The sequence below is a fragment of the Salvelinus namaycush genome, chromosome 28 (genome assembly GCF_016432855.1).
Source record: "Salvelinus namaycush isolate Seneca chromosome 28, SaNama_1.0, whole genome shotgun sequence".
Classification (NCBI taxonomy): Eukaryota; Metazoa; Chordata; class Actinopteri; order Salmoniformes; family Salmonidae; genus Salvelinus; species Salvelinus namaycush.
In genome coordinates this window covers 14,774,295-14,789,858 of record NC_052334.1, presented here as the reverse complement: position 1 = coordinate 14,789,858, position 15,564 = coordinate 14,774,295, and positions in this window count along the sequence as shown.

Sequence of the window (15,564 nt, the reverse complement as noted above, 5' to 3'; positions counted from 1 at the left end):
TGTTATATGTTATTAAAGTGGCATTATTAAAGTGACTAGTGTTCCATTTATTAGTGGCCAATGATTTCAAGTCTGTACGTAGGCAGCAACCTCTATGTGCTAGTGATGGCTGTTTAACATTCTGATGGCATTGAGATAGAAACTGTTTTTCAGTCTCTCGGTCCCAGGATGTTTAATATTCTGATGGCCTTGAGATAGAAGCTGTTTTTCAGTCTCTCGGTCCCAGCATTGATGCACCTGAACTGACCTCGCCTTCTGGATGGTGAACAGGCAGTGGCTCGGGTGGTTGTTGTCCTTGATGATTTTTTCGGCCTTACTGTGACATCGGGTGCTGTAGGTGTCCTGGAGGGCAGATAGTTTGCCCCCGGTGATGCGTTGTGCAGACCGCACCACCCTTTGGAGAGCCCTGCAGTTGTGGGCGGTGCAGTTTCCATACCAGGCTGTGATACAGCCCAACAGGATGCTCTTAATTGTGCATCTGTAAAAGTTTGTGAGGGTTTTAGGTGACAAGCCAAATTTCTTCAGCCTCCTGAGGTTGAAGAGGCGCTGTTGCGCCTTCTTCACCACACTGTCTGTGTGGGTGGACCATTTCAGTTTGTCAGTGATATGTATGCAGAGGAACTTTCCACCTTCTCCACTGCTGTCCCGTCGATGTGGATAGGGGGGTGCTCCCTCTGCTGTTTCCTGAAGTCCACGATTATCTCCTTTGTTTTGTTGACGTTGAGTCAGAGGTTATTTTCCTAACACCACACTCCGAGAGCCCTCACCTCCTCCCTGTAGGCTGTCTCGTCGTTGTTGTTTCCTACCTTCACCACCTGGGGGTGGCCCGTCAGGAAGACCAGGACCCAGTTGCACAGGGTGGATTCGAGACCCAGGGCCTCAAGCTTAATGATGAGCTTGGAGGGTACTATAGTGTTGAATGCTAAGCTAGTCAATGAACAGCATTCTTACATAGGTATTCCTCTTATCCAGATGGGATAGGTCAGTGTGCAGTGTGATGGCGATTGCATCGTCTGTGGACCTTTTGAGGCGGTAAGCAAATTGAAATGGGTCTAGGGCAAGGGGGGGGGGGGGGGGGAGTAGAGGCGAAGGTCGAAGAGAGGCGAAGGTCGAGAGCCATGCATCCTCTGAAACACAACCCAGCCAAGCCACACTGCTTCTTAACACAATGCCCGCTTAACCCGGAAGCCAGCCGCACCAATGTGTCGGAAGAAAGACTGTACACCTGGTGACCGTGTCAGTGTGCATGCGCCTGGCCCACCACAGAAGTCACTAGAGTGCGATGGGACAAGGAAATCTCGGCCTGCCAAACCCTCTCCTAACCCAGACGACGATGGACCAATTGTGCGCCGCCTCATGGGTCTCCCAGTCACTGCCAACTGTGACACAGCCTGGGATCGAACCCAGGTCTGTAGTGATGCCTCAAGCACTGCGATGCAGTGCCTTAGACTGCTTTACCACTCGGGAGGCCCCAGCATTTAATTTTATCAATCAATTGGTCTCCCCAAAAATCCGTCCCTTCGTTGAATTTCAAAATCCTGATGTGGCCCTCGAGCAAAAAGGTTTTCCCACCCCTGGTCTAAGGTGACAGGTAAGGTGGAGGTGATATGATCCTTGACTAGTCTCTCAAAGCACTTCATGATGACAGAAGTGAGTGCTACGGGACGATAGTCATTTAGTTCAGTTACCTTTGCATTCTTGGGTACAGGAACAATGGTGGCCATCTTGAAGCATGTGGGGACAGCAGACTGGGATAGGGAGAGATTGAATATGTCCGCAAACACACCAGCCAGCTGGCCTGCACATCCTCTGAGGACGCGGCTAGGGATGCCGTCTGGGCTGGCAGCCTTGCGAAGGGTTAACACGTTTAAATGTCTTACATATGTCGGCCATGGAGAAGGAGTGCCCACAGTCCTTGGTAGCGGGCTGCGGGCTGCGTCGGTGGCACTGTATTATCCTCAAAGCGGGCAGAGAAGGTGTTTAGTTTGTCTGGAAGCAAAACGTCGGTGTCCGCGATGTGGCTGGTTTCCTTTTGTAGTCCGTAATTGTCTGTAGACCCTGCCACATATGTCTCATGTCTGAGCCGCTGAATTGCGACTCCACTTTGTCTCTATACTGACGTTGTGCCTGTTTGATTGCCTTGCGGAGAGAATGACTACTCTGTTTGTATTCTGTAAAATTCCCAGTCGCCTTGCCATGGTTAAATGCGGTGGTATGCGCTTTCAGTTTTACGCGAATGCTGCCATCTATCCATGGTTTCTGGTTAGGGTAGGTTTTAATAGTCACAGTGGGTACAACATCTCCGATACACTTCCTTAGAAACTCACTCACCGAATCAGCGTATACGTCAATATTATTTTCTGAGGCTACCCGGGACATATTCTAGTCTTGGAGCGTGGATTCCGATTGGTCAGACCAGCATTGAATAGTCCTTAGCACGGGTACTTCCTGTTGAGTTGAGTTTTTGCCTATAGGATGGGAGGAGCATAATGGAGTCGTGGTCAGAATTGCCAAAAATAGGGCGGGGGAGGGCCTTGTATGCATCGCGGAAGTTAGAGTAACAATGGTCCAGTGTTTTTCCAGTGCGAGTCCTACAGTCGATATGCTGATAGAATTTAGGTAGCCTTTTTCTCAAATTTGCTTTGTTAAAATCACCAGCTACAGTAAATGCAGCCTCAGGATCTATGGTTTCCAGTTTGCATAAAGTCCAGTGATGTTCCTTGAGGGCCGTTGTTGTATCGGCTTGAGAGGGGATATAAAAGGCTGTGACAATAACAGAAGAGAATTCTCTTGGGAGATAATACGGTCGGCATTTGACTGTGAGGAATTCTAGGTCAGGTGAACAAAAGGACTTGAACTCCTGTATGTTGTTACAATTACACCATGAGTTGTTAATCATGAAACATACACCCTCACCCTTCTTCTTCCCGGAGAGATGTTTATTCCTGTCGGTGCGATGCACTGAGAATCCAGGTGTCTGTACCGACTCTGACAGCATATCCCAAGAGAGCCATGTTATTTCCGTGAAACAGAGTATGTTACAATCCCTGATGTCTCTCTGGAAAGCAACCCTTGCCCTGATTTTGTCAACTTTGTTATCTTGGGACTGGACATTAGCGAGTAATTTACTCTGAAGCGGTGGGTGGTGTGCACGCCTCCGAAGTCTGACTCCAACTCCCTCTTCTCCGGCGGCGATGTTTTTGGTCAGCCTCTGGAATCATTTCAAATGCCCTGGGTGGTTCGAACAAAGGATCCGCTTCAGGAAAGTCTTATTCCTGGTCGTACTGCTGGTTGTGCTGGTATGTTGACGCTGCTCTGATATCCAATAGTTCCTCTCGGCTCAATGTAATAACACTTTAGATTTACTGGGCTAACAATGTAAGAAATAATATATTAAAAAACGAAATACTGCAAAGTTTCCTAAGGACTAGAAGCAAGGCAGCCCTCTCTGTCGGCTCCATTTTATCACGTTTATAATAGTCACGAGCCCGTCCTCCCCAATTAACGTGCCGCTTCCATCCTCCTGTGGTTTGTCCCCTGTAGTTGCGTGCCTTTCTTTGTTTGCTGAAATCCAAACTTTTTCTAAAAAACGTTAAACAAATACAACGACCGACTGTTTACTCAGTGCTGTTGCCAATGGCGATTTTAGCATGTACAGTTGAAGTCGGAAGTTTACATACACTTAGGTTGGAGTCATAATTTCTTTTCATTAAATTCATTATAGTTTTTCAATCACTCCACAAATTTCTTGTTAACAAACTATAGTTTTGGCAAGTCGTTCAGGACATCTACTTTGTGCATGACAAGTAATTTTTCCAACAATTGTTTACAGATAGATTATTTCACTTATAATTCACTGTATCACAATTCCAGTGGGTCAGAAGTTTACATACACTAAGTTGACTGTGCCTTTAAACAGCTTGGAAAATTCCAGAAAATTATGTAATGGCTTTAGAAGCTTCTGATAGGCTAACTAACATAATTTGAGTCAATTGGAGGTGTACCTGTGGATGTATTTCAATGCCTACCTTCAAACTCAGTGCCTCTGCTTGACATCATGGGGAAATCAAAAGAAATCAGCCAAGACCTCAGAAAAAAATCGGAGACCTCCACAAGTCTGGTTCATCCTTGAGAGCAATTTCCAAACACCTGAAGGTACCACGTTCATCTGTACAAACAATAGTACGCAAGTATAAACACCATGGGACCACGCAGCCATCATACCGCTCAGGAAGGAGACGCGTTCTGTCTCCTAGAGATTAACGTACTTTGGTGCGAAAAGTATAAATCAATTCCAGAACAACAGCAAAGGACCTTGTGAAGATGCTGGAGGAAACAGGTACAAAAGTATCTATATCCACAGTAAAACGAGTCCTATATTGACATAAACTGAAAGGCCGCTCAGCAAGGAAGAAGCCAATGCTCGAAAACCGCCATAAAAAAGCCAGACTACGGTTTGCAACTGCACATGGGGACAAAGATCGTACTTTTTGGAGAAGTGTCCTCTATTCTGATGAAACAAAAATAGAACTGTTTGTCCATAATGACCATTGTTATGTTTGGAGGAAAAAGGGGGAGGCTTGCAGGCCGAAGAAACCATCCCAACCGTGAAACACGGGGGTGGCAGCATCATGTTGTGGGGGTGCTTTGCTGCAGGAGGGACTGGTGCACGTCACAAAATAAATGGCATCATGAGGGAGGAAAATTATGTGGATATATTGAAGCAACATCTCAAGACATCAGTCAGGAAGTTAAAGCTTGGTCGCAAATGGGTCTTCCAAATGGACAATGACCCCAAGCATACTTCCAAAGTTGTGGCAAAATGGCTTAAAGACAACAAAGTCAACGTATTGGAGTGGCCATCACAAAGCTCTGACCTCAATCCTATAGAACATTTTTGGGCAGAACTGAAAAAGTGTATGCGAGCAAGGAGGCCTACAAACCTGACTCAGTTACATCAGCTCTGTCAGGAGGAATGGGCCGAAATTCACCCAACTTATTGTGGGAAGCTTGTGGAAGGCTACCCAAAACGTTTGACCCAAGTTAAACAATTTAAAGGCAATGCTACCAAATACTAATTGAGCGTACGTAAACTTCTTACCCACTGGGAATGTGATGAAAGAAATAAAAGCTGAAATAAATCATTCTCTCTACTATTATTCTGACATTTCACATTCTTAAAATAAAGTGGTGATCCTAACTGACCTAAGACAGAGTATTTTTACTAGGATTAAATGTCAGGAATTGTGAAAACTGAGTTTAAATGTATTTGGCTAAGGTGTATGTAAACTTCCGACTTCAACTGTAAATCTTGGTGGGCAAACCCCCCCCCCCCCCCCCCCCCAAAAAAAAAAACAAGTGCTAACACAACGCTAAACAATACATAAATTGCACTATAACGGTGACAAACGGTGCCCACAAATTGTTATGGCCTACATAAAGATGTCCCAGCAGCAGTCCCAACATCTTACCACTGCTACACCTGCCTATCAGCGGACTCTCGTCTGGCAGCGAAACCGTTAATTCAGCCTCATCTACTGTCTTTAAAAAAAAACATAGCTGATATGGCTGACTTGTTTAAACAAATGTGGTTTCTAAGGACATTTGAGATGTACAAACGATGGCATAAGGGGATGACAAGCGGATAAGAGGCAATCCATAATTTCATTGAAAACATTAATGAGCGAGCTAGGACGGACGTAGTCAATTTAACTATTTGTTTAGCACTTTTGAAATGTACAGCGACAGAATTCAAAACATGGGCCATTCTTACAGTACACAAAGTCAGAACCGTAGGATAAATAAAGGGTGCATATAAGCAGACAATGAAAGCTCTAACAAAATTCAATGATTACATTTCTCTGAAAATGGTTATAGGCTACATGTGTACCACCAAGTCAGAAAAGTAGGTGAAATTAAAAGGGGTAAATAGATCAAATTATTAGGGTGAGGCACATGGGCTACTAACAGCTTAAAAAACAACATACACTTAGTATTACTTTCTTAGCTACAGTATACATATCTCCCTGGCATATTAAATATTTTATGCAGCATCATACAATACATTTTTAGACTCACCTTGTTGTGCTGTGCTCACTTGAACAGGAATGTGGAACGGCAGTCCTACGTGGGAAAATGTTGTCATCAAAGTCTGGCATTCTCTGGATTTTTGGTGCTTTCAAGACAACTGGGAACTCGGGAAAAAAAACAAGGTCGAATCATGATGATTTCATTGATCTTCAGGTCGTAGCTCTAGAAAGAGGCCAGAGTTCCCGACTTACAAAGTCCGAGTTGGATGACCATTCCAAACATATTTCCCAGTCGGGGCTAGTTTTTTTCCAGAATTCCCAGTTGTCTTGAACTAACTGAAGTCAAGTTTTCACAGTTCCGAGTTAACAGTTGTTTTGAGCGCGGCACAAATCATGCTTCACTGACAGCATGGCCAATGTTGAATGTTTAGCGTTTTACATTTGGAAAAGAGACGCTTAATCCCAGATTTGGGACCACACAGCCACTCCACTGAATAGCAGTCTAGTGATTGCTTTGCAATGCTTGCATTTAACCACTGTCAATGATTCCTTCCAAACCACTCATTGTTGAATTTGTGATTTCCTACTTTTTGTGTTATGTTTATGTCCAATGGCAGATGAACACCAATAGCTTTTATCTATAATTTCTCTTCATTATTTCTCTTCATATGACAAGGATTAAAAAGGATTTGCCAGTAGATTGTCCAGTCAAAGCTACTGTAGATATAATGTGATTTGACATCATTTTATCTGTGGCCAATGACTTTGAGCCTTCTTGGATGGACACTTTTAATGTAACTCTAAGGCAGCACCGAAGGGGCTTGAATCTTTGAGGTCTACCCTTAGACTTGGCGGTGACATACTCTCCCCACGAGTGACAGAACACTGAGCTAATCATGGCCCCACCACCACAGAAAGCACAGAGCTAGGCTGAAACAGCTGCATTTCGGAGCAGCCTTACTCAAGAAAGCAAAAAAGAGACCATGTTTGTATGCGGCTTTATTAGCTCAATGATTTTTGTTTTTTTACATTGTTTGCAAACTGATATGTGACACGTATTAAGGCCAAAATAAATAAATAAATAAAATTTTGCTAAGAATGTGGGGCTGAAAATAGGTCCTGAATAACGGGTCGCCACTGGCTGTTGCTCTTAAGATGACAACTCCATTCCACAAAGCCTGGTCTCAGCTCCACACCGTTGGTGAGGTTCATCAGAAACTTCCGTCACCATGGAGTAGAGTTTAGTCCGCTGTAGTTACCTATATTTTTTTTGTTAACCAGGCAAGTCAGTTAAGAACAAATTCTTATTTACAATGACAGCCTACACCGGCCAAACCCGGGCCAATTGTGCACCGCCCTATGGGACTCCCAATCACTTCCAGTTGTGATACAGCCTGGATGAGAAATTACAGGTCAATACCCCCTGTTCCATGTCGTGATGACTCCTAATTACAATTTATGTAATGAGCAGGAGAGAGTTTTGCAAGCATGCAGAAAAGGAGAAAGAGTTGTTATGGTTGTCAGATATGACAGTTTTCAGTTAAGAGCCTCCCTTTTTCAGTGTTCTCTAGTGGTAGCACTGCTGTCCTCTCACTTAGCAATTAACTTGGCTCTCTCATTAATCACAAGGTACAAGACAATCTCTACATTTTACATCGGAGTGGAGAAGACATGTAGTCAGTCTGCTGCTGCTGCTGAGAAGTCCCGTGTAGCTCAGTTGGTAGAGCATGGTGCAGGGGTAAGGGGTTCAACAAGGGGTTAGGGGTTCAACAACGGTTCTTCTAAGATCCTCAAAGTTCCTAGAAGAGCCTTAGGGTTCTTGGCACTGAAAATGTTCCCCAAAGGTTTCTTCCAAGAACCCCATAGGAGGTGGGTTAATCAAGGAACCTCTTTAGTTCTTGGGGGTTCTTTCAGGAACCTAACAGCCCAACTGAAATATTTGAATTTGAATTTGAGACAACAGCTGGTGCAGGCACTTAACTGAAAAATGTTAAGATCTCCTCAATTCGGGGTTTCTCTCTTTATGATCCAAATGTATATTGTTTTCATATTTGTGCAAATGGCTGTGTTATTTGACAATTTCTCCCTTTTTTAAAATGTTTTTTTTTTTGTTAATGGACACAATACAATGGATATGAATCAACAAAGAGGTAAGAATATGTAAGAATATGTTAAAGGCTGTAGCTGCATTGGGTGCAGATGACTGAACTGCTCACTTATTTGTGTGTGTCTGTAGGTAATCTTCCGGCGCTGACAGAGATGGCCGCCTCACTTCGCGTTCCTAGGAAACTATGCAGTATTTTGTTTTTTTATGTGTTATTTCTTACATTGTTACCCCAGGAAATAAGAGCAACGTCAACTCACCAACTTTACGACCAAGAATACGACATTTCCGAAGCGGGTCCTCTTTTTGGTCCACCACCCAGGACAATGGATTGTATCCCAGCCGGCGACCCAAAACAACAGCGCCGCAGAAGGGGCAGACGGAGCGGTCTTCTGGTCAGGCTCCATAGACAGGCACATCGCGCACCGCTCACGAGCATACTACTCGCCAATGTCCAGTCTCTTGACAACAAGGTAGACAAAATCCGAGCAAGGGTTGCCTTCCAGAGAGACATCAGAGATTGTAACGTTCTTTGTTTCATGGAAACATGGCTCACTCGGGATAAGTCATCAGAGTCGGTACAGCCACCCGGCATCTTCACGCATCGCGCCGACAGAAACAAACATCTCTCTGGTAAGAAGAAGGGCGGGGGTGTATGCCTTATGATTAACGAGACATGGTGGGATCATAACAACATACAGGAACTCAAGTTCTTTTGTTCACCTGACCTAGAATTCCTTACAATCAAATGCCGACCGCACTATCTACCAAGAGAATTCTCTTCGATCATACTCACAGTCGTGTATATCCCACCCCAATTAGACACATTGACGGCCCTGAAAGAACTTCATTTGACTCTATGTAAACTGGAAACCACATATCCTGAGGCTGCATTTATTGTAGCTGGGGATTTTAACAAGGCTAATCTGAAAACAAGGCTCCCTAAATTTTATCAGCATATCGAATGCGCGATCCAGGCTGGCAAAACCCTGGATTATTGTTATTCTAACTTCCGCAACGCATATATAGCCCTCCCCCGCCCTCCTTTCGTAAAATCTGACCACGACTCCATTTTGTTGCTCCCAGCCTATAGACAGAAACTAAAACAGGAAGCTCCCGTGCTCAGGTCTGTTCAACGCTGGTCCGAACAATCTGATTCCACGCTTCAAGATTGCTTCGATCACGTGGACTGGGATATGTTCCGCATAGCGTCGGACAATAACATTGATGAATACACTGATTCGGTGAGCGAGTTTATTAGCATGTGCATCGTGATGTTGTACCCACAGCGTCTATTAAAACATTCCCCAACCAGAAACCGTGGATTGATGGCAGCATTCGCGCAATACTGAAAGCGCGAACCACTGCTTTTAACCAGGGCAAGGTGACTGGACACATGACCGAATACAAACAGTGTAGCTATTCCCTCCGCAAGGCAATTAAAAAAGCTAAGCGTCAGTATAGAGACAAAGTAGAGTCACAATTCAACTGCTCAGACACGAGACGTATGTGGCAGGGTCTACAGTCAATCACGGACTACAAAAGGAAAAGCAGCGGACCACGATGTCTTGCTCCCAGACAAACTAAACAACTTCTTTGCTCGCTTTGAGGACAACACAGTGCCACTGACACAGCACGCTAACAAAACCTGCGGGCTCTCCTTCACTGCAGCCAACGTGAGTAAAACATTTAAACGTGTTAACCCTCGCAAGGCTGCCGGCCCAGACGGCATCCCCAGCCGCGTCCTCAGAGCATGCGCAGACCAGCTGGCTGGTGTGTTTACGGACATATTCAATCATACCTTATCCCAGTCTGCTGTTCCCAAATACTTCAAGAGGGCCACCATTGTTCCTGTTCCCAAGAAAGCTAAGGTAACTGAGCTAAATGACTATATAGTAGCACTCACTTCCGTCATCATGAAGTGCTTTGAGAGACTAGTCAAAGACAATATCACCTCCACCCTACCTGACACCCTAGACCCACTCCAATTTGATTACCGCCCCAATAGGTCCACAGACGACGCAATCACACTGCACACTGCCCTAACCCATCTGGACAAGAGGAATACCTATGTAAGAATGCTGTTCATCGACTACAGCTCAGCATTTAACACCATAGTACCCTCCAAACTCGTCATTAGGCTTGAGACCCTGGGTCTCGACCCCGCCCTGTGCAACTGGGTCCTGGACTTCCTGACGGGCCACCCCCAGGTGGAGAGGGTAGGAAACAACATCTCCACCTCGCTGATCCTCAACACTGGGGCCCCACAAGGGTGCATTCTCAGCCCTCTCCTGTACTCCCTGTTCACCCATGACTGCGTGGCCATGCACGCCTCCAACTCAATCATCAAGTTTGCAGACGACACTACATTGGTAGGTTTGATTACCAACAACGACGAGACGGCCTACAGGGAGGAGGTGAGGGCCCTCGGAGTGTGGTGTCAGGAAAATAACCTCACACTCACAATGTCAACAAAACAAAGGAGATGATCGTGGATTTCAGGAAACAACAGAGGGAGCAGCACCGCCTCTTCAACCTCAGGAGGCTAAAGAAATTTGGCTTGTCACCAAAAACACTCACAAACTTTTACAGATGCACAATCGCACACAACCGTAAGGCTCTCCAGAGGGTAGGGAGGTCTGCACAACGCATCACCGGGGGCAAACTACCTGCCCTCCAGGACACCTACACCACCCAATGTCACAGGAAGGCCAAAAAGATCATCAAGGACAACAACCACCCGAGCCACTGCCTGTTCACCCCACTATCATCCAGAAGGCGAGGTCAGTACAGGTGCATCAAAGCTTGGACCGAGAGACTGAAAAACAGCTTCTATCTCAAGGCCATGTTTACATACCCTACATTACTCATCTCATATGTATATACTGTACTCTATAGCATCTACTGCATCTTGCCTATGCCGTTTGGCCATCGCTCATTCATATATTTATATGTACATATTCTTATTAATTCCTTTACACTTGTGTGTATAAGGTAGTTGTTGTGAAATTGTTAGGTTAGATTACTTGTTAGATATTACTGCATGGTCGGAACTAGAAGCACAAGCATTTCGCTACACTCGCATTAACATCTGCTTACCATGTGTATGTGACAAATAAAAATTGATTTGATACCGAGGATGTATGTACAAATGATATTGGTTTGTCTCATAATGTTATGCAGATCACATGTATAATCTACAATTAATTTGAATTAATGGTTTCTCTGAAACCTTATAGGACTCAGTCACAGCAGCAATCTTCCTCCTCCCTTGCCTTTTCACTGAAGATCCCAGAGGCCTCAACATTATGGACAAGGTGTGTGTATGAAAACTGTTGTCAAAAGTCAACAGTTTTTTCATTCACATAATTGCCACAAAAACCAAGATATGAATACTGTTGTGTGCACATTCTGTTAATCATCTCTGTATAATTATATATTTTTTGTATTCAGACTTCACCCTCCCTACACCTCTGATGACTATAACAGGAAACCTATTAACCTATCACCATGCAGTGCAAAATCATTGTGGCTATGGATAGCCTACAGAGGACATCAACATCACAACACGCCAGAGGATATACAGTAGCTATTGGACTTGGGGCTGGTAGTGTACCTCATATTTAGATTTTTCAATTCTGCTTTGCCACTAAGATCATAATGAACACTGACAACAAAAATATTTTAGTTATTCTTGTTATTTTTATGCTGATTAATAATAATAATGGGGGGGGGGGGTGGGGCTTCATAAATGAACCCTAAAAGGGTTCTTCAAAGAACTTATAGGGGTTCCCGCATAGTTTCAATTTGAAGAATCCCTAAAGGACCATCCAGGAACCTTTACTTTTCGAGGTCACGCATGCAGGGATGGAAACTAATGATTTTGGGCACTGGCCAGCCGGGCTTGTGGACTGCAATTTTTTAGAAGCCCTGTTCCAAAATCTGTGCAATGCAATATTTGAAAAGACAACATTTCACTAGCTGGCGGGGCTAATTGGTCACATTTTCCAAATTTTCTTATTTCTTATTGTTGTTACTATCATGTTTCAGGTATGACCCAGACACAGACAGTGTTGAAGAAACAAAAGTTTATTTCTACAACAGGGGCAAGCAAACGACAGATCAAAGGCAGGCAGGGATCAATAATCCAGAGAGGGTGCAAAGGATCCAGAACGGCAGGCAGTCTCAGGGTCAGGGCAGGCAGGGGTCAATAATCCAGTAAGGTGGGGTAAGATACAGAAACGGCAGTCAGGGTCAGGGCAGACAGAATGGTCAAAACCGGGAAGGACTAGAAAACAAGAAACAGGCAGGAGCAGGGGAACAAAACGCTGGTAGGTTTCACGAAAACAAACTGACAACAGACATACAGAGAACACAGGTATAAATACAAAGGGGATAATGGGGAAAATGGTCGACACCTGGAGGGGGGTGGAGACAATCACAAAGACAGGTGAAACAGATCAGGGTGTGACAGTTGCATTGTCCAGGGGGAACCTGAATGAATGTGTGTGTGTGTAGCATGGATGTGTGTAGCATGGATGTGTGTGTGTGTGTGTGTGTGTGTGTGTGTGTGTGTGTGTGTGTGTGTGTGTGTGTGTGTGTGTGTGTGTGTGTACATTCCCTGTGCACTCAGGCCCTGTGGACAAATAAAAGAGACGTGGTGTTGGTGTGTGTGTGTGTGTATGTGTTGATGGATGTGTGTATGTACAATGTGTGTGTGTGTGTGTGTGTGTTCTAAGGTGTGGAGAATCAGAGCAGGTGGTCAGTCCAGTTCAAGTATTCAGCAGTCGGAAGCTTTGTGGATAGAAACTGTCTCAGAGCCTGTTGGTCCGAGACCTGATGCTGCGATACCATCTGCCCGTCGGTAAATGAGTGAACAGTCCGTGATTGGAGTGTGTGCGGTCCTTGATGATGCTGCAGGACTTCCTCAGGCACCGTTTTGAGTAGATGTACTGGGCCGTCTTCACCACCCGCTGGAGGGCCTCATGTCCCGGGATGCAGCCGATAACCCCTGGAGAGGAAGCTAGCCAAGATCTGGACGTAGAACTAAAGTATATTACAACTACAATACCCAATACACCAACTGCCATACAAAGGTTCTGATTACTGTAAGATGACAACATTGGAAAAAGTCAGAGGTTATCAGAGTTTGTCTCCTCTGGCCATACCCTGTTATTGCAAGGCTGACGTTGCAATGAGTTTATCTTGTACTGTACTGTCCCTACAGTGTTGTATCTTCCTTATAAGGGTACATTTTGGCTCTACTTTAAATCCCTATGGTGAAGACACACTATCTGTTATGACACATTGGTGGTAACAGCGCAAACAGTTCCTGTTTGTAAGTTATCACTGTCTGCCATTGTTATTCTTACCATGGGTGATATTCAGAGCACAATGGGATGCATGCATGTAGGTGTAAAAACGTCATAACACTTGATGCTATGTTGTTTTGGGTGAAGTTTGTTTACTTGTTGTCATCAATGCACACAAGATGCAAAGGGCAGCATAGTAGTAAGAAACACTATGTCTGTGCACTCTCTATCCCAGATCACAGACCCTTAAACACTACTTTTGTAGCAGACTTTAATACTGAACATCAAGCATTTACAAACTAGACAGAGTGTGTGTGCTGGTGACCTGTAGGGACTAGAAGCCTGATGCTTCTGTATGGTGCGTATGCTCCAGCCAAGTCACGTGTGTGTTTGGAACTGTTGGCTGATTTAATTTGCTGCACTGGGAATCCTTCTTTGAGCTAAACCACAACAATGAATTTCTCCTCCATCAATGGCTGATACCATACAGCCCTCCGTAGATCAGTGGTAAAACTGCATCCTCAAACACAGCCATTGTTTATGATTATGGAGCCAACAGGTTTGATCCACACAACTAAGTAGATAAACATGTTATTGCCATGTTATATTGGCGGGGTAAGAATAAAACAAGGGATAATGTCTTAAACTTTAGTCATTTGTACTCTTTGTTTCATTAACCCTGGTATATTGCTCAGCTGCAAAGGGGATATGTGAATCATGTAGCTTTTTCTGATTATGGAAATGTGAAAAATAATACATTTGGGGAGACATTTCCGCCATGCAAAAGAGCACAGATCTGCACACAATTACTGTAGAAGTCATTATAAGTCATTGCTATTGCATGTGCAGATGTTGGTTGAGAGATTGGCTAGTGAAACACAAAATTAACAATATTTCAAGTTGTCCTGTTACTTTGAGATATGTGAATAGTATACTACAAGAAAACAAATTATGGGAGTACTCTCAACCTTAATTAAGATAAATGTACAGAAGCCCCAAATATATCATCAGTGTATAACCTAACTTGCCGTTTGATGACAGCTCTGTTAAAAACACCACACATAACATCTTGTTTATGAACCTAGCCTTCTCCGTGGGTCTACACACTCATCAATGTTTACTCACTGGCAGTTGTGAAACATAATATTGCCATCCCCTCATACTTCTACATAGATATAAACATATGCCTTGTTTCTCCCCCACCATAAAGACGTGTGTGATTAAATGTGATTGGTGTAGAATGTAAATTCTCCACGTAATTGCACCTCTCCTCTCACATGAGGAATAACAACAAACTCTCCAGCTTTCATAATAGGGGGCAATGAACGCTAGAAGCCTATTTTTGATACTTAAGTGGGAAATTGAATAGCAAACAGAAGAAAACATATTGCAACAGTGCCAGGGGCAGCCCTCACCCAACCCAAATAAAAAACAACAAAGTGCACCTTTAATTATTTTGTGTCTCCCACAAACAACTTTAATTGAGTCGAAGGAAGCAGGGGAGGGACTGCCAACACACTGGCTTGTGTTCAGTAGGGATTTTACTGTCCCCTAACAGATCTTTTCTGTGACTACATAGTCACAGGCGGATAATGACCCTGTTGTCACCCCTCTCGTTAGCTGAGGCCAGGCCCCAACAGGCAGGCAGGCACACTCTGCCCAGGGCTACTGATAACAGTAATTGGATGGTGTGCTGCCTGGGTGTGGCCACAAGAGGGGTGGTGGTGGCAGTGGTGGTGGGTGGAGTCTTCCATCAGAGCACGGGTCAGTAAACTTGATAATAGACCCCTATGAGACACATTATATCCATCTACAGTTTCAAACCTGCTAATTGAACTGTCCACTGGAGGAAGAGGGTCTCTATAGAGCTTTAATCATTCAATACATTTAAAAAAGGTGGGGGGGGGGTCATTTAGGAATGTAGAGCTCGAAATGTTTCTGATCTTCACTAAATGCACTGTATTGTGTCTGACATTTTCAGTCAAGAAACAATCGACTAACAGATCCAGACACATTGAACTCAAGCTTGTAGAAATAATATATAAGATGTAGCAGAGAGGATATTCAATGTGGTAAACCAGTCAAATGAATGGGTTGGCAGCAGGACCACAATTCAGGG